The 24,534-nt window shown below is 50.0% G+C and overlaps 1 protein-coding gene across 1 annotated transcript in view; it reads right to left on the bottom strand.

The window, feature by feature from the left end:
- The window catches only part of LOC137757826 (zinc finger protein GLI2-like), a 248,414-nt gene extending 225,121 nt beyond the window's left edge, over window positions 1–23,293 (bottom strand). The window contains exon 1 of the mRNA XM_068534388.1: window positions 23,174–23,293. The gene's annotated coding sequence lies outside the window, so the exon portion shown is untranslated. The remainder of the gene's footprint in view (window positions 1–23,173) is intronic.
- Window positions 23,294–24,534: the final 1,241 nt, after the last annotated feature.

Raw genomic sequence — 24,534 nt, 5'->3', positions numbered from 1 at the left:
GCTGCACACCGCAGCAAAGAGTGGCCCCTGCTTGCTGCAACTGGAGAAAGCCCACACGCAGCAACAAAGACCCAACACAGCCAAAAACAAAATTAAAAAAAAAAAAAAAAAAAAGTCACTCATAATAACAAAGGAGTGAGCTCATCAAGAGGAAATAACAATCCTAAACATGTATGCACCTAACAACAGAGCTCCAAAATACAGGAAGTAAAAACTGAAAGAATTGGTTTGAAAGCCAATCAATGTGATTCACCATATTATCCCATCCGAGATCAAGAACAAGACAAGGATGTCTGCTGTTACCACCGCTAGTCAACACTGTACCAAAGGATCTACAGCCAGTAAAAGAGGGCAAAATAACTAAATAAAAGGCATCCAGATCGTAAAGAAAGAAATAAAACTGTGTTTATTTGCAGATGATGTGATCGTTTATGTACAAAATCTGATAAAATCTACAAAAGAGGATAAAAGAACAATACACACAAGTCATTTATATCTCTAAATACTAGCCAATTGAAATTTTAAAATATCACTGTAACAGCTTCAAATTGCATTAAAATATCTCAGGATAAATCTGAAAAAGACATACAATGCCTGTACACTGAAAGTTATAAAACATTGCTGAATTTAAAAAAGACCTAAACAAATGGAGGGACCCGCCTTGTTCATGGATCAGATTACTCAGTATTGTTATTTTCTCCAAATTTATCTATATTCATCATACTCTCAATCAAAATCTGAAAAGCAGGATTTTTGGAGAAACTCACATGAAAACGCAAAGGGTCTAAAATAGTCAAAACAACGTTAAAAAAAGAAGAACAAAGTTGCAGGGCTAAACTGCCTGATTTCAAGACTTATTAGAAAGCTCAGTAACCAAGAAAATATGGTGTCAGAGCCAACACAGACAAACAGATCAAAGGAACAAAACAGAAAGTCCAGAAATAGGCCCACACATATACGGGAAACAGATTTTTTTTTATAATGGTGCAAAGGCAACTTGGTGCAGAAAGAATAATCTTTTGAACAAATGGTACTGGAGCAATTAGATAGCCATCTGCAAATAAATAAATATAGGCCGACCTCGGAGCTCTTGCGGGTTTGGTTCCAGACCACCACAATAAAGCAAGTCAACACAAATTTTCTGTTTCCCAGTGCATATGAAAGCTATGACAACACTATCCTGTAGTCTATTAAGTGTGCAATTGCATTGTCTAAAAAAAAACATACATACCTTAATTAAAAAATACTTTATGGCTAAAATGTGTAGCCATCATCTGAACCTTGAGCAGGTCATATTCTTTTTGCAATAGTAACATCACAGATCACTGATCACAGATCATCAAACGAATATAATAATAATGAAAAAGTCTGAAATATTGCAAGAATTACCAAAATGTGACACAGAGACACAAAGTGAGCAAATGCTGTTGGAAAAAGGACACCAATAGACTTGCTTGATGCAGGGTCACCACAAACCTTCAATTTGTAAAAAACACAATATTTGTGAAGTGCAATAAAACAAAGCATAGTAAAACGAGGTATGTCTGTAAATAAATCAGTGACTTTGGTCCATACTTTGTACTGTATACATATGAACTCAATATGGATCACAGATCTAAAACTTTAATACCTCTGAAAAGAAAACACAGGAGAAAACCTTTATGGCTTCGGTCTAGGCAAAGACTCTTTGGATACGACACCAAAAGAAAGATCTATAAAAGAAATTTTATAAAGTGGAGTTCATCAAAGTTAAAATATTTTACTCTACAGAAGATATTGTTAAGAGAATGAAAAGATAAGCCACAGACTTGGAGAATATATTTGCAAAGCATATAAACTGTTAAGAAACTTGGTAGCCAGAATATATAAGGAACTCTCAAAACTGAATAATTAAAAAACAAACAAACCAAGGTTTAAAAACAAGGGAGTTGCCAGGGTAAATCAGATACTATACCAAGAAGAAATGCAGATGGCAATAGAGCACATCAAAGCACAACACCAGGACTTCCCTGGTGGCGCAGTGGTTAAGAATCCGCTTGCCAATGCAGGGGACACGGGTTGGAGCCCTGATCCGGGAAGATCCCAGGTGCCGCGTAGCAACTAAGCTCGTGTGCCACAGCTACTGAGCCTGAGCTCTAGAGCCCTTGAGCCACAGCTACTGCGCCCTCGAGCCACAGCTACTGCGCCCTCGTGCCACAACTACTGGAACCCGCACGCCTAGAGCCCATGCTCTGCAACAAGAGAAGCCACCGCAATGAGAAGCCCGTGCACCGCAACCAAGAGCAGCCCCTGCTCGCCGCAACTAAAGAAAGCCCGCATGCAGCAACGAAGACCCAACGCAGCCAAAAATATATTAATTAATTAATTAATTTTTTTTAAAAAAGCACACCGCCATTCATTAGGAAAATGTAAATTAAAACTACAATGAGGTACTACCACACACCCATTAAAATAGCTAAAATTCATTTGTACACCAATATTCACAGCAGTGTATTCAGAATAGCCAAAAGTTGGAAACAGCCCAAGTGCCCATCAACAGATGAATGGATAAACGAAATGTGGTCTATACATCCAATGGAATACTCTTCAGCCTTAAAAAGGAATGAAGTTCTGACACATGCTACAATGAGGATGAACCTTTAAGACATTATGCTAAGTTTAAGAAGCCAGACACAAAAGGACAAATATTATATGATTCTGCTTATATAAAATATCTAGACTAGGCAATTCATAGAGACAGAAAGTAGAATAGGGGTAGGGGATTAAAAGGTACAAACTCTTAGGTATAAAATAAGCTTCAAGGATATATTGTACAACACGGGGAATAGAGCCAATATTTTATAAAAACTATAAATGGAGTATAAGCTTTAAAAATTGTGAATCACCATATTGTACCCCTGTAACTTGTATAATATTGTACATCAACTATACTTCAATTTAAAAAAAAAAGAAAGTAGAAGTTATAGGGATGGGGGGGCGCAGAATGGACAGTTACTGCCTAATGGGTACAGAGTTTCTGCTTGGGGTGATGAAAGAGTTTTGGAAACAGATAGTGGTGACGATCACACAACATGGTGAATGTAATTAATGCCACTGGATTGTACCCTTAAAATGGTTAAAATAGCAAATTTTATATTACATATATTTTACTACAATTACAAAATACAATAATGTAACATACAAAAAACCATTGAACTGTACACTTTAAATGGGTGAATAGTATGGTTAAAAAAAAGAGACCTATCTATACGTGAGTGAAAATAAACAATTTTTTTTTTAAATAGCTAAAATTCAAAAGATTGACCATTTCAAGAGTTGGCAAGGATGTGGTAAAACTGGGATTCTCATATGCTGCTGGTGGGAATATAAAATTGTACAATTCCCTTTGTTAAACAGTTTTACTGTTTCTTGAAAAGTCAGTCATACCTACCTCATGACCTAGACACACCTACCCTCTGAGCCAGAAGTCCCACCCCTCAGGATTTACCCAAGAGAAAAGAACGCATATAGCCGCACAATGACCTGTACAAAATGTTCATAGCAGCCTTATGTGTGATAGCCCAAAACTGGAAACAACCCAAATGTCCGTCAACAGGCATCTGGATAAACAAATTAGGGTACATCCATATGATGGAATACTACTCAGCAATAAAAACGATGGACCATTGCTCTGTGCAACATGGATGAATCCCAAAGTAACTGCACTGAGTGAAAGAGCCAGACCAAAAAAAAAAGCACACAACCTGTATGGTTCCATTTAATTCTAGAAAAGGCAAACAGGTCTATAGTGACCAAACACAGATCAGTGGTTGCCCGGGGAAGGAGAGCAGGTGGGAGGGACAGATTACAAAGGGGCAGGAAGAAACTTATGGGGATGATGGATATGACCGCTATCGTGATTGTGGTTTGCAGACATAAGTCAAAACTTATCAAATTTTACATTTTAAAAAAACTCCACTGAGATGTAGCTTTTCTTCCAACTATCAGATTGGCAAAGATCAAAACGTTTGATTGTAACATTCTACTGGGGTGGATATGGGGAAATACACACTCTTATCGGTTGCTGGTGGGACTGTAAACTTCTACGGAAAGTGAGTTGGCAATATCTACCTGAGTTACAAAAACCCTCACCTCTATGCCCAGAAATTTCATTTATAGGAAGTCATCTACAAAGATATACTCATGTGTGTGAAATGACGTATTATAAGGTTATTCAATGTATTAATAACACTCTTTACAGTGGCAAGTGTCCATCAACAGGAACTAGATTTTTTTTTAAAAAAGGTATATACCTCCTTAACCTAAGGAATGGGAAGCTCTTTACGTGCTCACATTGGGTGGTGAGTGAAAAAGGCAGGTTACAGTACAGGTCGTATCCAATGCTTCCATTTAGGTATAAAAAGGGGAAAAAAGATTATCTAGTCATTTGCATGCGACTTGCATAAAACTTATTTCTGGAAGGATACACACAAAACCCAGGATCACCGACTGGCCCTGGGAAACCTATGTGGGCGGCGGGGCTACGGCAGAGCTAGAAAGACTTTATACATGTGTATAGATAACCCTTTATATGCCTTTTGAGATTATTAACCATGTGAATACGCGACTATTCAATAAATGGATAGGTGTAAATAAAGATTAGTGAAAAATAAAATGAGTAAGGTTATTCTATCACAGACAGATGTAGAAAGAACACCAAGGAGTATTGTTAAGTGAGCAAAAAGAAAGCAAGTGGTTGAACACTACTAGTAGTATGATCCCACTTGTGTAAAAATAAATGATAATGACAATAAAATATTGGTCTATGTCAGTTAAGAAACACTGGAAACTCATGTATACCCATTATTGGTGGTTATCTCTAGGGAATAGGATTTGGGGGTACCTCCTCTCTCCACATTATACATTTCTGAATGTTTAAGCTTTTTTATTTGTACTAGGTTTGTATCAGAAAAAACTGATTTTTTTTTACTGGTATAGGTTTGAATCGGAATAACAAATATATATATATATATATATATATATATATATATATATATATATATATATATATATTACTTTTATTAGTATCAGAAAAGAAAAAAAAAGAGCCCACCCCTGGGCAGTTACATTTTTTAACCATTTACCTAAAAACAGGAGAAAAGAGTTTGAATATGACCTCACCTCTGATCTGGAATTCTACCTCTAGGAATTTATCCAAAGACTGCCATCAGTTACAGTCAAAGATTTACATCTCCAGGAAAACATACACACAAATGTGGTGGTGAGTGAAAAACTAGATTATAAAACAACATCTGTGGGGCTTCCCTGGTGGCGCAGTGGTTAAGAATCCACCTGCCAATGCGGGGGACACGGGTTCGAGCCCTGGTCCAGGAAGATCCCACGTGCCACGGAGCAACTAAGCCCGTGCGCCACAACTACTGAGCCTGCACTCTAGAGCCTGAGAACCACAACTACTGAGCCTGTGTGCCACACCTACTGAAGCCCGCACGCCTAGAGCCCGTGCTCTGCAACAAGAGAAGCCACTGCAATGAGAAGCCCGCACACCACAACGAAGAGTAGCCCCCGCTCGCCGCAACTAGAGAAAGCCCACGCGCAGCAACAAAAACCCAACACAGCCAAAAATAAAATAAATTAACTAAAAAAAAAAAAAACCACGATAAAGCAGCATGTGTGATGTGATTCCTGAGTGTAGAAAATATTAGTGAACATAAGTAGAAAAGTCTTGAAAAACATCCACCAAGGTGCTGGGGGTCCCCACAGAAAATGTGGGGGAACAGAAACCCGAGGTCATGGTGGCTTCAACTTCCTTCTTTTTAAATCTTTCTTCACAATTAGTTTACAAATGATCTATTTTTGTTTTGTTTTTTTAAAAGGAAAGTTAAGTAGACTAAGAAACTTAGAGCATTTATATACAAAGGTGTTTTTAGAAGAGTTACTTTTTTTTTTTTTTTTTTTTTTTTTAGAGTTACTTATGATAGTGAAAAAATAACTATGTCCAAAAGAGGGGGATCAAGCACAAACACTCTGACAGAGCCTACAACAAATGCTTACAAAAGGTATTAAGTAAAAATTGTAGGGTGAAAACTATAAAGCAGCATTCCCCAATCTTTTTGGCTCCAGGGACCGGTTTCATGGAAGACAATTTTTCCATGGACCGGGGTTGGGGGGGGTGCGGTTAGGATGATTCAAGTGCATTTCATTTACTGTGCACTTTATTTCTATTATTTCTATTATTATTATTACATTGTAATATGTAATGAAATATTTATACAACTCACCATAATGCTGACAGGAGGCAGAGCTCAGGCGGTAGTGCGAGCAATGGGGAGCGGCTGTAAATACAGATGAAGCTTCGCTCACTCGCCCACCTACCGCTCACCTCCTGCTGTGTGGCCCGGTTCCTAAGAGGCCGGTACCAATCTCTGGCGCAGGGGTTGGGGACCCCTGCTATAAACCATACAATCTCAAATCTGTAAAATACTGAGGGAGATATGGATAGGAACAGAAAAACAGAGACTAGAATTAAGTAGACCAAAAAGCAAAACAAAATGTTTGATAAATCCAGAACAAATCTGTTGTTTTCATATTGGGGCCATCAAGAGCCCTGAGCTGGGGTGAGAATGGGGAGAAGACTATTTTAGGCCAGGGAGCCTCACTCCAGCTGTCCTGTCGGGCAGAGTACCCCTGAGGGGCCATAGGGGGCCAAGTGGTCAGTGGCCTCGTGAAGCCGCACGTTCTCTGACCAGCAACGACCTGCAACCTTGAGCAGGTCCATCAGCTGAAGAGCGCGGCCACCAGCCTGGCTTGTGAAGGGATCTGGCCAAGAGCCCTGCTTTGGAAAGACTCTCTGGAGCGTGGCAGGACAGACGTGGGGCTGCGTCATCACCCTCAGGCGGCCTGAAGGTAAGGTCCAGGGGGTGCCTCATTGGTCTGAGACAGGGCACAACCGGGCACCTCTCAGAAACTCCCCCTGCTAACGAACTGATTGCTTTCCCAGTCAGAAACAAGGGCACAAAAAGCGTCCAGGTGCTGGTGAGCACAGGCTCTGCCCCTGTCAAGAGGTGTTTTAGCAGAAACTGTGCTGGGGACTCTGGTTTAAACTAGCAGCATGGGCAAATTTAACCGGGATCTGGGTTGACTGGAGCTTAAATGAGTCGCTAGTAGGATGTAGCTGCCAAAAATATGGTGCCCGTTGGACTGCCTTCTTAGTAGTAATCAAGATTTCACAGCCAAGACCTGGAAGCAACCTAAATGTCCATGGACAGATGAATGGATAAGGAAGATGTGGTACATATATACCATGGAATACTACTGAGCCATAAAAAAAAAAACAATGAAATAATGCCATTTGCGGCAACATGGATGGCCCTAGAGATTATCATACTAAGTGAAGTTAAGTCAGACAGAGAAAGACAAATACCATATGATGTCACTTATATTGATACGTGGAATCTCAAATAAATTATACAAATGGACTTATTTACAAAATGGAAATAGACTCACAGACATAGAAAACAAACTTATGGTTACCAAAGGGGAAAGTGGGGGAAGGGATAAATTAGGAGTTTGGGATTAACAGATACACACTACTGTATATAAAATAGATAACCAACAAGGCCCTACTGTAGAGCACAGGGAACTATACTCAATACCTTATAATAATCTATAATGGAGAAGACTCTGAAAAAGAATATAGATATACATACATACGTGTATAACTGAGTCACTTTGCTGTACACCTGAAACTAACACAACATCGTAAACCAACTATGTTTCAGTAAAATAAAAGATTTCATGCTATGTACCAGGGACTTGATACATATAAACCCTTTTACCCTCATTAAACCCCCAGGATATGGGTCCACAGATATCCTCACTTTACAGATGAGAAAACAGAGCCACAGAGCTGGGACGCGCAGTCTGTCTCCCGTGCCCGATCCGAAGCCCCTGCTCCCCTGAACCTTCCAGACTAAGGGCTGATGCACCCGTCCCCCCACAATGGCTGCGCCACAGCTGGAGAAGCAAGCTCCCATCTGGACGGTCCCTCTCCGGAGTGCTGGCCACGGCACCAAAGGGACGCCAAGCCGCGTCGTGTGGAACGTGGAGAGCCCAGACTTGCCCCGGAAAGGGGGTGTTCTCTGGGGAAAAACTAGCCCAGGGAAGAGGCTCACTGTCCCCCCTCAGGGAGCCGGGCTCCACAGAAAGGACCACCTCTTGGCTCGGGAGATGCAAGAGGCAGGTCGGGACCGATGAGAGGACCATGCATATATTCCCACTATCAGGACTGCCAGGGACGGGCCTCCAAGACAGAGGGGTCTCTGCGGAGACAAAGACTGTGCCCTGCTCTGCCCTCCGAGGATACGGCAGAGCCCCCCATGAATGGGAAACTGACCCTGACTGTTGTTGCTTTGGGACCTCGGGCAAGTCCAGTAAAACCAGCAACCTCCACAGCATCTTTAAAATGCACATGATGATTCCTACTGCATGCGGTTGTTATCCTAGCACAACCCATGGTGATGGTGCTAAAACAGTGCATGGTCTCTAAGGCCCTGCCACCTGAGACCACCACGGCGTTTAGAGACGGAGCACCTCCTATGGGAATGTCAAGGTCAAGGGCCGCTTCCTTATTCAAGTAAATCAGTGATAGGACCATCCATGAGTCTAAAAACCCCAAATTCAACCCTCTCTAATCGCTAAAATAGAGAAACTGTGATCCTAGGCCCTAAATATCATGGCTTAAAGTTTGCTTGAAATGATCTATTCCAACCATCTCATTTGATGGACAAGGAATAAACCAAGAGAGGCTCAGAGGGGGACAATGGCTCACCCAAGGTCTCCTATTAACCTCCAGGCAAAGCCAGACTAGAACCCTGGTTACCTCAGCACATTTCCAATGCCTTAACCACTAAAACACCCTGTCTCCCACCAAAAACCCCTCAGAGTGGTTATAAAAACATGGTACACAGAGATTACGTAGGGGGCCCAAATGAACTATAACACGTACTTGGATTATATAAAATACAACTCTGCCATATTACAAACTAATTTTATAAACAAGCACTCTTGCTCTCTCAAATCAAGGAAGCCAATCTGGAGACTGCTTGGTTGGCTCATATTTCTTTAGAGAGTTGTCAAAGGAAACTGAACAAATGCCATTTTCTCCCACTGAGAAATTTCCTAGAATCCATTGATCAACAAACAATTACTAAGCACAAATAAAAAGACAATGGCAAGACAGTATTAATGAGTGTTATAAGTAAGAGAAACCCCAGGGACAAGTGGAAGCCTAGGTCTGAGACAGGAATGATTCCATGGAGGATGTGACCCTTGAGTTACTGGCTTCATGGATAGGAGAGGAAGGGTATGCCAAGGACCAACAGCAAAGGCCTTTAAAATTCCTGTAGTCAATGGACGGATGGATGAATGAATGGATAGAGGATGGATGAATGGATAGAAGATGGATGAATGATGGATGGATAGAAGATGGATGGATGAATGGATGAACAGATGTATGATAAATGGATGGATGGATGGATGGTGGAAGATGATGGCCGGATGAATAATGGATGAATAGAAGATAGACGGATCAATGGATGAATAGATGTATGATAAATGGATCAATGGATGATGGATAATGGATGGGCGGATGGATGATGATGGATGGATGGACAGATGATGGATGGATGAGTGGATGATAAATAATGGATGGATGGATGGATAGATGGATGGATGTGTGGATGGATGGATGGACAGATGATGGATGAGTGAATGGATGGATGGGTGGATGGATGGATGGGTGGATGTATGAAGGATGGACAGTCGATGGCTAATGGATGGATGGGTGATGATGGATCAATAGATGGATGGGTGAGTGGATGATAAATAATGGATGGATGGATGGATGGATGGATGGATGGATGGATGGATGGGTGGGTGGGTGGGTGGATGGATAAGTGGATGGATGGATGGATGGATGGATGGATGGATGGATGGATGGATGGATAGATGGATGGATGGGTGGGTGGATGGATGGTGGGATGCATGACAACTACTACTCTTAAATCACTGCAAGTGTTCCTGAGGATCATACTCAAGAGTGTTCTGAAAACCAGGTTCATCTTCTCATCCCTTTTTGTTTTTAATTAATTTATTTTATTTTATTTATTTTTGGCTGCATTGGGTCTTTGTTGCTGCGCGTGGGTTTTCTCTAGTTGCAGAGAGCGGGGGCTACCTTCGTTGTGGTGCACGGGCTTCTCATTGCAGTGGCTTCCCTTGTTGCAGAGCACAGACTCTAGGTGCGCAGGCTTCAGTAGTTGCGGCACACGGGCTCAGCAGTTGTGGCTCACAGACTCTAGATCACAGGCTCAGTAGCTGTGGCACATGGGCTTAGTTGCTCCACGGCACGTGGCATCTTCCTGGACCAGGGCTCGAACCTGTGTCCCCTGCATTGGCAGACGGATTCTTAACCACTGCGCCACCAGGGAAGCCCTCTCATCCCTTTTCCACCCATCACTCCCTCCAACAGACCCTGAGCGGGAGTTATCTTTAGGGAGCAGGTCAAGAATAGGTGGAGGCAGGGTCAGACACCATATCCCTTGCCTACAGATGGGCAAGAGTTGGTGGGATGAGAAGAGGTATGTGCATATTTGCTGGGAATTCCCTCTTTTCCACAAAAGAGGGAAAAGCCTAACCGTAAGAAAAAAAACAACTTGAGAAATGAAGTTGGCCCAAACCCAAAAGGAGGAAAATGAAAAGGGAAAGGTGATAATCACTTTGTTGCACATCAGATCCCAAATGTTTCAGTCCCAGAAAGAACCTGAGTCCCCTGCATGTTTATACCTCACATCCTGGATGAAGATAAACCACGGCTGACAATAAGTTGGTGGAGCCATCCTTGGAATCACAAAGCCTGCCCCTCAAAGCACCCCAGGCTCTCATAAAGGGCCCCTCTGTATCCTGCTGGGTCCCCTCCCTACACTTCATCCTCCAAGTGACACTGGCCTCTTAGAGGAAGCCTTCCCAGACTTACTCAGGCACAACTGTTTCGTTAAATAAATGACCCATCGCCAATGGCCCCCACCCCTGGGCTTTTCACTATTAGGACCCAGGACTCTATGATCCCTGACTAGCCAGGAAAAGCCGGTACAAAATTCACTGTTAAGTAGGAAACTTAGCCTGAAGCCGGGAAAGCAGACAGGTTCTCCCAGATGACAGCTGAAGCGGTATCTGCTCCGGGCTCGTATTCCTAGGTAACTGCCTTCTGAGGTCACACCAGCCAATTCCTGGCTCTCCTAAAGTAGGCTCCTGCTAGACATGGAGGATACAGGAGGAGGACAGATGCACACTGGAGAAATCGGCTGGGATTTCGATGGCCGCCAGCTCCTAACCAAGTTAGCAAGGTGTGAGCCTAGGGCAGTGAGCTTAACACAGCCAGGCCCATAACAGACGCTCCAGTAAGTGCTAGCGGATTGACTGATGGGTTGCACAAGGAATTCCTCTTGATGGCAACTGCCGCACTGTTTCAAATTCAGGGCACAGAAAAGAAGGTTGAAGACTTCCAGCCTGGTGAGAGAGTGAGGTGTGAAAAAGCACGGCTGCCCGCTCCGAAGCCCCAGCCGCAGCGTCCTGCTGTGTCAGCCAGGCAGGGAAACCCTACAGCAGGCCTTGCCGGCGACCTCCACCCAGGGTCACTCAGTCTCAGCATCGGCACATTTGGGCTGGACCATCCTGTGTCGCGGGGGAGGCCCTGCGCCTTGCGGGCCGCTGAGCGGCATCTCCGGCCTCCACCCACTAGATCTCAGGAGCAACCCCCCGCCCCCCGCCAGTTATGACAGCCAAAACCAGCAAGTGCTAGCTGACTGACTCCAGGCATGAGCGAATATCCCCTGGGGAACAAACAGCCGCGGTTGAGAATCAGTGCTGAGGCGTTTGCACAGGGGGCGCCAGGGCGGCACTCAGAAGCCAGCTCCGGGAGAGGGTCCTGGTTTGGGCACCAGCCTCTGCCCAGGGCTCTTCCTCCCACTGCTCAGGGAAACGCAGGGATTATCCGATGTCTCTGAGACTCAGGTCACCCATCTGCAAAATGAGGCCGTATTTTGCAAGTCACTGGGCAGGCAGAAGGCACTCAACTAATTACTCTACGTTGATTTGTACATAGCTGTTCTGAGAATCTCAAGCTGACATCTCACATCTCTCCCCAAAAGCTAGAAAACTACTACTGGAAATCCTCTAAACCCTACTGAGGGCCTCAAGAACAGCTGTGCAAATACTTCCACCAAGTTATTCCACTTTTAAGAATCTATTCTAGGGACTTCCCTGGTGGTCCAGTGGGTAAGACTCCACACTCCCAATGCAGGGGGCCCGGGTTCCATCCCTGGTCGGGGAACTAGATCCCGCGTGCATGCCGCAACCAAGAGCCCGCCTGCCGCACTAAGACCCGATGCAATCAAAATAAATTTTAAAAAAAAATATTTAAAAAAAAGTCTATTCTAGGGAATTAGAATCTCAGGTAAACATTTACACACAAAGATGTCTGTCTATTCCAGTGTTATCTACAATAACAAAAACTAGAAAAAAACCTAAATGCCCAACAACGTAATAAAGAGAGTAAAATAAAATATGCTTGAGGAGATAGGGTCTTCCGTGGTGGCACAGTGCTTGGGAATCCACCTGCCAATGCAGGGGCACGGGTTCAAGCCCTGGTCCAGGAAGATCCCACATGCCGCGGAGCAACTGGGCCTGTGCGCCACAGTTACCGAGGCTGCGCTCTAGATCCCGCGAGCCACAACTACTGAGCCCACGTGCCACAACTACTGAAGCCCGTGTGCCTAGAGCCCGTGCTCCGCAACAAGAGAAACCACCACAGTGAGAAGCTCGCACACCGCAACAAAGAGTAGCCCCCCGCTCGCCGCAACTGGAGAAAGCCCCGCGCAGCAACGAAGACCCAACGCAGCCAGAAATAAATAAATAAATAAATAACATAAATTTATTTTTTAAAAAAAGATTTCAAAGGGGCCCTCAGCCTGATGGCACCTCCATCTTTCCTGCCCACCAGCGACCGCCTGCTCAAGGGGGGGGTCCCTGGAGGATGGGAAGAGGGGTGTCAATGAAGGAGCACCGCCCTAGAGCGTGGGGCCTTAGCTGTTCTTGGTAAAACAGCTAGGCTGGGTCCTGGGGGCCCGAGGGTCCCGGGACTGAGGGCCGGATCTGGACACGGATGCGGCACCCAGATGCTGGACACCAGAGATTCAGGGGAGATGGAAATGCCACCAGCCTTCACCGCACTTCCCACTGGGCTCCTAGTGCCGGGGTGCCGCCGGGCAGTGTGCCCTCAATCTGCCCTTGGGGGTCTAGACCGAGCAGAGGAACTGAGCTAACGTGGAAAGAAGACCGCACTTCCCCATCAGCCCGATGCCTCCAAGCGGCCGCAGTCGGAACCCAGGGCAGAGTGGACGGGGTGAGTCCACAAGGCCCAGCTTCAAATGTACGGAAGTGGTCCCTTTCCAGTCCCTCTTGAAGTCCTTGCCCACATGCACTTGAAATATTAACAGAAAGCCAACAGTGTGCAGGCCAGGACAGTACACATCGCAATGCTCCCCAAAGCTGGTCCACATCGTCAGAGCCAGAGACACCCAAGAGCCCAAGTCTCCAAGGCCAGCTGGACCTCAGGGACAGGAAAGGCCACCATCCCCGGGACCCTGCCCTTGAGCGAGGGCGACGCCAGGCTCCCACTCAGAGCCCCATCTCACACTAAGACACACCTGGAAGGCAGCTGTCAGGACGCCCACTCTAAGCTGAGAAGCCGCGCCCTTCCTGATGACCCAGCTGCCCTGTACTCGTCAGAGACTCCTTCTGGAATCTCTCTTGCCTTCTCCCTCTGAAGGAGACTCAAGTCCTAGTGAGGAGACGGGATGTTCTTGAAATATGCTGACGCCACGGCTAGGATGCAGGCAGCGGATGCTGTGAGCTGGGGGCGAGATGCCAGCCAGCGCCGCAGACCACCTCAGCCACGAGCTTCCCTCACGGTGGACCTGGGCAGAGAGGCCAGGCCACTCCACCAGCCCCTCCTCCTCAAGGCGGACGTCCTGCAGCACCAGGCCTGAGGCCACCACGGCTGGGAGGGCATGCCAGCCTGCACCAGCTCCTCACTCAGCCTTTCTGTCCTTCCCAGGGAACCATAAAGACAGCACAGGCAAGCCCTTCGGTCAAACCTCAGTGGGGGGTCACACTTCCCAAAGATCTGCTCAAACTCGGCAGCACAGAACTGGACCCAAAGAGGGACTGACTTCTGGCCACTGAAGCAGTGAGACAGCCATCATGATGCACAGGTAGTTTCTTATACAGGAGAAAACCAAGGAGCGATCCTAGGGACCCTCCGGCCAAGAACCCACGGCACAGAAACGAAGGTGCTGATTTAATAAGCTCGCTGCTCTGCGGTTTCTCCTGGGGTCTTCAGGGATCTTTCACAGCAAACCAGGGGACTGCCGCAGCCACCTGACAGTCTCAGAAAGAGAGCCCACTTCTCTGTGCTGTTCTGGAGGAGAAGCAGCTCAGTTCTCAGCTAGTTTGTGTGCCCCAACCTCCAGTGCAGCAAATAGCTGGAAAGTCTAAATCCTGAGTTATCCATCCAGGCTTAAAGAAGCAAACGTTCTCCCTTTGTTAATGCAAAAATCACAGAGGAAGTGAAGGACGTCACAGAAAGAAATCACTAAATTCCCATCACCCCGCCCTAAAGAGTCTTGATAAAAGGAGGATCTCAGGGTGCCCTCCATAGGAATTCACATTCAATAGGGTCTCCATGGGGGCCCGAGAATCTGCATATTTCCCCAGCTTTCCGTCTGAATCCCTGGCTGGAAGCCCGCTGGAGGCTTTCTTAGATTTGCCTCTATAGCTCGTTTCCAGTTCTGACTTCACTCTCTTATGCTATTTCTCTTTTTGTTTAAGTGCATCTTAGGAGAAGAAAAATATCTAATTCATAAAGAGACCTGGTAGTTAAAAAACTTCCTGGTATATACGTATATCAGCATGAACAGAGATATCACACACACCACATTCACACTTAACCGGAAGAGCAGCCTAACATACTACATCATGCATGTGAGTAACATAGGACATTATGTGTGTGACATCTTCTAGAGACGAAGACACCTGAGTTACATTCAAACCCTGCCATCCTGCTCCCTCCTACCGTCAGCACACCTGACAGCTCCTGACTGAGTAACTGCTGAGTCAGACTCCTTCTTCCCCTACAGAAACGAGGCGCCCTCAGCCAGCGAGCCCAGCGACGTCCCCTCACCTTGATCTTCGCAGGCGGTGAGGGCCAGCCCTAAATACGCTGTCGCTGCCTGGACACACAATGTATCAACCCCACACAACCCACTGCCGTCTGCAGAAACGGCTGAGTGATGAACCTTCAACCCATCATCCGATCACGATGACCTCAGTTTTTGGAGACAGCAAGTCAAAACTCGACCCTTATCGTCAGAGAGCCGAGACACATTTCAGGAGGGTCTGAAAAGGCATTGCCGAGTGCTTCCCCCACCCACACCAATGTCCCCTAGTCCACTCTATCCCCGCTCACCCTGTGACCACATCCCGGAGGTGCCCCGAGCACTGCAGCTGACTAGGCAGAGTGACAGGCAGGGGGAGATGGGAAGCGGGGGCAGCTTCCTTGAGAGGGCCTCACTTCACTCTCCCCAGAAGCAGAGGCAAAGACCCAGACCCCCGACTTTGTCCAGACCCTGGTCCCCCCACCCTGCCTGAGGTCTGATTCTTAAAGACAGCTGCGAGAGGCCGGCTGTGCTGGCTCCCAGGCTGGTGAAGCTGCAGGATCTGAGAGATCACATCTGCCTAGCTTCCTCCCCTCCACAGAGAGGCCAAGCGACTGGCACAGGGTCACCCAGCTCTTGAGTGATGGGTGTCACTCTCCCAAATGTAACCCCAAGGGTCTGGGCTCCTTACTCATCACGGGGCATTTATCCATCCCTTTTACTCTCTTCCTCAACTTTTTCCAGAAGAAAGCATCCTGAAAAGATGACACACATAAGGAAGTCTCCCTAGAATTGGGGGGGGGGGGGCGGTGGCAGTCCTCTGCCCAACTTTTTATATCACTGCTACCTTCATGGGCAGGCATTAAAGACTTGCTCTTAAGATGGTCTCAACCAGCAAATGACAAAGATGAGGGCAGGGGGCATCAGAGCCCCTTCACCCTTCACCACCCGGCTCAGTCAAGACGAGTTCAAAAGCGAAGCCCTTCTTAGTTCCCAGAGCAGAGCATGTTCAGTCCCGGGGGTATATCACCGTGATGGTCACCTTGGATTTATTTCAATGCCTTTGTGTTGTCCCACCCACAGACGGCACTTGTTAAGACTTCTAGCCCCTGCTTCTTAAGCCACCGCGTGGTGAACTATAGGTTATCCAAGAAAGAATCAACACATGAAGAGCTATTTTCTGGCCTTCAAGGCCTGCCTACACTGCAAATACTTGCATAGCAATCTCCCCCAACGCAGGTTTAAAAATATGGACTTGTGTTCTTTTTTAACTCCCAACATAATGAATGAGTTTAAATATTAGAAGTTGAAATTATTAAGTAAATCATTTCACCTGCAAAGCTTCTATTTGCATAACATTAATTCATGATGGCAGCTAAAACAAATTCATCATATTTGGTATATGAGAAGCTGATTTACGTAGGAATTGAAAAAAAATCATGAGCACAAAATTATGTTGAAATGATGTACGAACTCAATGGAGAAAGATTTTTCTCTTTCCTTCTTTTCCTTTGCTGTTTTTTAAAAAATCATCTGAACAACTAACTGAATTATGGTGAGAAGGAAAAGGATTTCAGGAGAGGAAGGAGGCAAAGGACTGGCATCTCCGGAAATGAATAATGCTACCGCCTCACGTGTGTGGCAGGCTCCCGGTGCGGGTACACACACACACTGTTATTAATGTCAAGTATGCCAAAGATACGCTGGGAAATCATTACCATTCATCGCCACTAACCGCCATTAAATTTCAATCAATTCAACTTAGCACAAGTGTACTTGAGCGGCCCTTACAGTTCCTTATAAATGTGGCTCAAAAGTAGGGCTGACTTATTGCATTGTCCACCACACAAAGGAGCATTGCTAAGCGTCATGCTTGGACGCAGGGACGGATGCTCTTTTCACATCCTAAGCATTCAAAGATCCTTCTTTTTCTGAGCGCTAAGAGGTCTTGAATCCCTACAGGTCAAGGCGAATGGGTTGAGGTGGGGGGGATACTGTTCTGAGAGACCACCATTCCTTTCCTGCCCCGGTGGGGAAGGTGGGGGTCAGGGCAAAAGGGGGCCTTCGGCACCCGCGCAGATGCCTTACGGAAGAAGTTTCGGATGCCGCCAAAAGTTTGGCAACGTGGCCCCTTTTCTCCTGGCTCTAGCGAAATGCTCTCAATTCACTCTGCAAACTGTCACCTAAAGTCGAATGAATCCCTTCTCGGAGAAGGGGGAGGGGAGCCACTGGGAAGGGGCAGGGAGGACCAGCGGCCGTGGGCAGGGAGGGCGCCCTTTCGAGAAGCGCCTTCTCCAGGTGGGCGCCGGCTCCCCCGGGCGCTGCGGTCTCCCACCCGGCGACAAAGGCGGCCGATCTGGATCTGGGCCGCTGGCTTTCTTCCCGAGCCGCCACGAGCAGGGTCCCGCCTGCCGCCACTCGCCGGGGCGGCCGGGACAATGTGGCCATTGTTCGGGCGCCACAAACCGGGCGGGCGGGCAGGTGGGAGGGATGCGGCGCGGCCGGCGCGCGGGCTCTCGGAGAGCAGAGGGATCCCCGGACGCGGCCACGGTCCCCACGGCCTGGGCAGGCCGCGTCCCGGAGGCCTCCCGGCCAGCCCTCCGCGGGGCAGAAATTGGAGGGGGGCGGGGAGAGGAAGGAGGGGGAGGAGGGGGAGCGAAATAAAAAGATGCCCAAGGAAAGAGGAGATGGGCGGGGAGGAGAGGGAGGGAAAGAAAGAAAAGACAGGAGGGAGGAGAGAAGGAAGACCCAGGGCGGGGAGGGGAGGGGCAGAGAGGGCGCGAGAGAGAAGAAAGGGGGAAAGAAAGAAGGGAAGGAAACAAAGCGGGCAGAGAAGACGGGAGATGGGGGAGTAGGGGAGACAGACAGACAGACAGATGTGCAGTCTGCCCAGGAAGCCTCTGCAAAAAGCTAAAGTTCACCCTGTTCCGTGGAGGGAAGCGGATCCAAAGCCAGCCGAGTCAGCAAAGCATAATCACACCGGGGGCTTTGCTCAATTACAGGTCTGAGAGTCGGGGCTGGAGGAAGGGCCATACTTAACTGTGTCCCCGGGAAGGCCCAGGCACTCACTCAGTCGAGAGGTTTGTCAGGGTGGGGAAGACAAGTATCCCCCGCCTCCACCCGCCCCGAAGCCCAGGGAGCCCCGATCGCGGAGAAGCCCGGCCCCCGAGGTCGAGGCGGGCGTCTGGGCAGCGGCTGGGGCTGGCCCGGAACACCCACCAGGAAGGAGCTTCTAAGTTCACCGGGGCCGAGAGTCCAGGGCTGAGCCGGTGCTGGTCTGCGGGGAGGCCGCAGGCCGGGGAGGCCCCGCCTCAGCCCCGAGCAGGGCCACCCGCCTCCTCCCCACCCCCTCCCTCACTTGCTGGAGGCCAGGGGCCCTCGGCCCGAGGGGGGAAATCAATCCCTTGCTAATGAATAAAAAGCCCCCTTTATTTCACTGCTGTGTTTGGTTCATTAAATTTTCCACAGATTTGCAGAGAAGAAAACATAATCAATAAACCTTGACAAAAAGTGAACGTGTGAAAAAGGCCGGAGGGTGGAAACGTGAGATGAAAGTGCTATCCGATCACAGATTTCAGGGGCAGACGACGAGCCCGGGCTGCCCAAGAATCTCAATGGACCACCACCCTTTCGCGGCTTTCCCTCCCTTTGCTGAAACTCTTCATTCAAGACAATGGGAAATGCACTAAAACTTTTTTCTTATGCTAATGCCTGAAACAGGGCACTCACAGTTAAAACACACTTCCCAGCAACCTTTTTTTTTTTAAACGACACACACACATAAAACCACATTAACTTTTTCACTTGAAACCAAAAATCTCAGAAACAGTTTAATATGAACTCTTTGGTCACATCTTAAGTGAGTTATTTTCCCCCATGTGCGTTTTTTTTAAGAAGCCAGAATCAGAACACAAACCGCTATATTGAGGGTGCTTTTGTTGATGAAGGAATTGGGTAAAATAATATACTAAACATGCAGAAAGTCTGCTGGTATCACTGGTGCATTTTCCCAGGGGTTTAAACATAGTTTTGTAGGTTAAGGATGTTTTGGTCACCCTCAAAATCTAACAACAATGATCAATGATTTTTTTTTTAAATCCTTTACGGTCCACAGCAAACACTCAGATTCATTTGGGAATACGTAACAGTATTGAAGCTGGTGGCAAGTATTTATTTAAAACCCATGAAGCTGTTGCTCTTTACCAGAAGACACTGCCTAACAACAAACAGGACCCCTTCCCAAACCGTCTTTTAAACGAGCCTGAGGCCACAATTACAGAGAAGCCTCCCTTCCCGGGAGCCTTCTTTAGAAGCCAGCGAGCCTCGTTCACTGAAATTGCTGCCTATTCTGGTGGCTAGTACAATCACCTCTGCGGCCTCTCTGTACTTTCTGGAATCTGAGAATACAGTTTCTCCCTTTGGCATTCTTCACGTGTTTCACGTGTGCGAGCCTCTGACACTTACTGAAAAGAAGAAGGGGGGTGGGGAGCTGCTTCCCCAGGGTTCCATTTCAAAGGGCCCAGCAGGTACAGCTGCAGTGGTCCACGGCTAGGTCCACCTGGCCTGGCCTGGCTGTCCCCGCGTACCGGGAAACAGGCCCAGGCACAGGTAGAACCCCACCCCATCCTAAAGAAGCAGGGCAGGTGGCTCCACCTCCCCGGAGCCAGAGTCACCAGCAGAAGCGAGCGTCATTCAGATGAAAGGAAACCCGGCTGAACACACACTTGCCCAAGGAAAAGGCAGGCTGCCCTACCCCTTGAGTCCACAAGGATGTGGGACTTGGGTTTTGCGCTTGAACAAGCCAGCTGGGTGTGTAGGGGTCACAAAGCCTTTCAGAGTGTGCATGACAACCTCCTGGTCCCAGTTAGAGGGAATCGCTGGCATCTGTGGGGTGACGGTCCCCCCGCCCTTCCCCGGGTGGTCAAGAGAGGCCCTGCTGTAAGAAGGGCGTTTATCAGGCAAATATTCAATTTTGTCAGTCGGCCTGCTGAATCCCGGGGTTGGCTAATCCAGCCCCAGGGGCTGCACTGTGTACAGGGCACGTGTGGGAGTACACAAAGCATGAAGTATTTGTGTATCTTTCAGTCTGCAGTGCAAACAAGCCAGCTACAGTACACAGCCCCCAGGGCCCCCGCAGCCGGGCAAGGAGTCGCTGGCCAGCGGCCCTGCGGCCCCCTCTTCCAACCAGGCAACTCAAAGGATTCTCTCTGTTCAGTGTCCCCCCCACAGGTGGGCTGGAGCATCCCTGAGAACATGGACGGGCCCGCCTTTCTAAGGCCGCCCGGCCAGAAGGGCCTCTCTAACCCCACACACCCTTCAAAGTGGGCCAAGCCCAGAGTCCCCTCCAAGGCCACGGGCAGGGTCAGTGTGAGTTTGGAAGCAGCCTGGGAGGCCCTGCTGAAGTAGTCTGAACCCTGTGCAAATTCCCCTCCAAACAATCCGCACGGAAGATAAAAAACCATCCCTAACAGCCAGTCCGGCCTTGTTCCGGTGAGCCCAGCCCTGCTTTGGAAATGTTTCTCTCCCTCCCACTGGTATCCTCGCCCACTGACTTTGAAAACAGACTGCTCTGACTATAATCTGTCACTCAGATGCCAACCCAAGAGACAGCCGGGTCACCTGAGGGCTATTTCCTGGCCGAGTGGGCTCCTCACCTCCAGTGCCTTAGTTTAAATCCCCCTAGAATCACTAACTAACCTCATGAAATGAGCGTACTTCTCCCAGCAAAGGGCAAATACAAACCACCCTAAATATCACAGACTTGAACTAACTCTGAAGCGCTCTGACAAGCGACAACTCTCCATCCGTCTGGGTTTGAGTGGGACCCAAAATCTGGGGGAGAACATCTCCATGATTTCCTGTAACCCTCAGCTGTAAGAGGGAAGCACTAAGTCTGGGAAAACGAAAGCAAGAAAGATGAAGGAAGAAAGGGACCAGGGAGGTTCCGCAGGGATGTGACTGCAGTGGCCTAGAGGCTAGGGTCTAGAATTCCTGCCCCCGGGCGGACCAGAAGCTGGGGAGAGCCTAAAGGGCACCAAAACTCAAAGCAGCCAGGCATAGTCAGGGCGCCCTCCCCGGCCCTGGGGAGACCAGCCCAGGGAGCCACACAATGACTTCTTTCCCGGCAGAGCCAAGTGCAAAGCCGCTCCCAGGCGCCCACACGGGGAAGCCACCGAGGGAAGGAAACCCCCAGGCAAGGTAAGGAAATGGGCGGGGAAGGGTCTCGCAGGCAAGGTGACGAGAGCAAACAGGTCTCACGGGGGCACCGGTGGCGAGCCCGCCTATTCCGTGGCTTTCCACGGCTGTACATTTTGGATTTCACCGTTTATTTACTTTCCTTTCTGGCACCGAGCCCCCTGAGCACGCCGATACAATATTTGCTTAAACACTATTTTATGCCGCTTGCGAGGGAAACGTTTACTTTCAAATTCTCCAACATCCCCCTGAGCCTCGTCAGCAAACAGCGTATGAGCGTTTTACAACTGCTCCTTTATCTGGAGCTGTCGGGATTAAACCTTCACACGCCCGGCGGGGGCGGCGGGGCGGGGGCCCAGGACGCGGCCGCGGCCGCGGCCACTGGGCTGCAAAGTCCGCGCCGCAGGCCGAGCACCGCCCGGGATGCGCGGGCCGGAGGGCAGAGGAGCGCAGGAAGGACCCCCGGGGCCCGGCACCAGACTCCAAGGAAAGGTCTACTTTTCCAGCCGGGATCAACTCGGAAAGCCACATCAAAATGACACAAAAGAGAGGCGAGTGGAGGAAGGCCCCCTGGGGGAGACCCAAAGCCTACGAGCGTCCCTGCGGCCGGTCACCCGGGGTGAAGCGCACGGGCTCCGTCCCGAGTTCCCCGCGCAGTAAAAGTCGGGTTTCCTAGGAAATGACAGCAATTACTGCTGGGCTGAAACGACGCCGAGATGCGTGGACTTCCAGCTCCCCGACGCGGCAGGCGCGCTCACACTCACACACACAAGCACGCGCCCCCTTCCTCCTCCCCCCTCTACACGCCCCCCCGCCCCGGTCCGGGGAAAACGCTCCCCTTTCTAAACCCTTAATAGGATTGGCGCCCAACTCTCCCCGCGCCTCTCCCCATCCATCACACACAGATCAAGTTGCAGTAGTGGATTTTTCAAATTCCTCTGCAAATATACTTGTTGAGAGATTGCCGGGGGGGGGGGCGGGGAACGATGAGTGGGGGCGGGGAAGAAAGTGCGGGGCGGGGGGGGACCCGAGGAAAGGGCGAGGGATTACGCGCGGATCCCTCCGGGAAGTCAAGCGGCTCTTGGGGCGGAGGGCAATAGAGGCGGAGGAGAGAAGCGAGGAGGGAGGCCGGAGGGAAGAGCCTGACCGAGGGGGAGGGGGCAACAGGGCCTGACGAGGGGGAGGAAGGAGCGAGAAAGAAAGAAAGGCAGGGCTCGGGACGGGCTGCGCGGAGAAGTGCAGTTAGAAGTTCGCAGCGGCTGGCTGCAGCTCCTCCACCCCCGGCACACTCCCCGGAGACACACTCCCACCGCCCACCTCTGGAGCTTCGCAGCATCCCAGCCTCCGGCGCTACCCCCACCTCCCGAGAAAACAGCCCAGGGCTCGCGCGAGGTGGAGACGGCGTGGAGGCCGGCTGGCCGCGCACCCCAAGAAGACTGACTCTTTCCCCCAGGTGGGAAGGGGGATGCAAAATCGCCCCCTGGCCACGAGTTCCTAGTCCCCGGACCCCCCTTACGTCCCCGCCCGGCTTGGCCCGAACCCGGACCCGGGCTGCCCGCTGGCCCGGTGCCCGGATCCCCGTGCCGTGGCGCGGGTACCCGGCCGAGGGACCCTCCGAGACGACGCAGCATCCCCTCGGCCCGGCGTTGGCCAGAGTAGGGGTCACTTCGCGACGAAAAGCAAGCAAAAGAAGGCCAAAGCCACTTTACCGAGGGAGACAAAAGTTTGCCTCTAGCACGCAGGTGGCCTCCGGGGCGCCGAGCGGTGCCTGCGGGCCCCCATCCCAACTTGGCTGGCGCGGCGAGCCGCCGCGGGCTGCCGTGTGCCGGGACTCAGTCCGGCCGGGGCGGGGCGGGCCAGGCAGGGGAGGGGACCGAGAGGCGGGCGGGGGCCGGGCCACCCTACCGCCGGCGAGCGGGCAGCTCCCCGAGGCCCCGGCGCGCCGCGCGGCCCGCGCTCCTTCCTCCCGCTCCTCCGGCTCTTCCTCGCCTTCCTTCGCGTCCGCCGCCGCCGCCACCGCCTCCCGCTCCTCCTCGAAGACTCATTGATGGGAGTTTGAAAAAAAGTCCGCGGAGCCGTGCTGCCTCGGCTGGCGAGCTGCGACACTCCCGCGCTCCGGCCCGCCGCGCGCCCGCACGGCGCAGCGCCCCCGCGCGCACGGCTGCAGCACACCGGGCGCCGGGCCCCCGCCCGCGCCGCGCGCCCCCGCCCGGAGGGGACCCGGGAGACCCGGAGGGGAGGGGCGGCCGAGGACCCTCCTCCAGCGCCTGGGAGAGAGAGAGCACACCTACTAAGAAAGTTCGAGCAGAGAACGGAGGAGCGCGCCAGTCTCCAACACTTTTTTTAAGGCGCTGGGGGCGGGGATGCGTCGCTAACTCAAGTCAGATGAGCTCCGGAGCCGAGGCGCGGGGAAGGCTCTGTTTTCAATCTCTGAAATCCCCCGCCCTCCCCGCCTCCCTCTTCCCCTCCGCCGGGAGATGCCCGGGTCGCCGTTCCCAGTGCGCCCGCTTCTCCGGGCGCCGGGGCGGAAGCGGGGGACGGGAGGCTGGCTCTAGGGGGGCTGGTTCTGCGCCGACCCTCTGGCGGCCAGCGGCGCGCGCAGGTGCCGGGGTGCGTCCTGCGCACCCCCCGCCGCGACTTGCGCGAGTCGCCCTCTGGGCGCCTGCTGGTGAGAAGCGAAGCAGCCTTCTAGGTTCGGTGCCTGTGTGTTTGGTAGGAAGGGTTTTTGTTTGTTTTGTTTTGTTTTTAGAGACTCCAGTCAAGCTGCCGCAACCAGATGGAAGTAATCAGAACCCAGCAACAACAGAGGAAGAAGGAAGAAAAAACCTCACTGAATTTTCGGGCCAAAGTGTATATGGGTGTGTGTGTGAAAGAACTTGCTTAAGCAAACTAGGTGACGAGCCCTGGGCCCTCAGGCCGCACCGCAGCCCAGCACCGAGCTGCCCAGCTTGGAGAAGCGCGGCGGGGGGCAGCAGGCTGAAGTGTCCCCCAACCCATCGCTGGCCCCCAGCCTCTCTAGGGCTGAGGGTCCTCCCCCAAAGAGTGCCTCACTGGGGGAGGTTTTTTGTTT

Source organism: Eschrichtius robustus, unplaced genomic scaffold (assembly GCF_028021215.1).
Source record: "Eschrichtius robustus isolate mEscRob2 unplaced genomic scaffold, mEscRob2.pri scaffold_502, whole genome shotgun sequence".
NCBI lineage: Eukaryota > Metazoa > Chordata > Mammalia > Artiodactyla > Eschrichtiidae > Eschrichtius > Eschrichtius robustus.
This window is presented reverse-complemented; position numbering and strand designations above follow the sequence as displayed.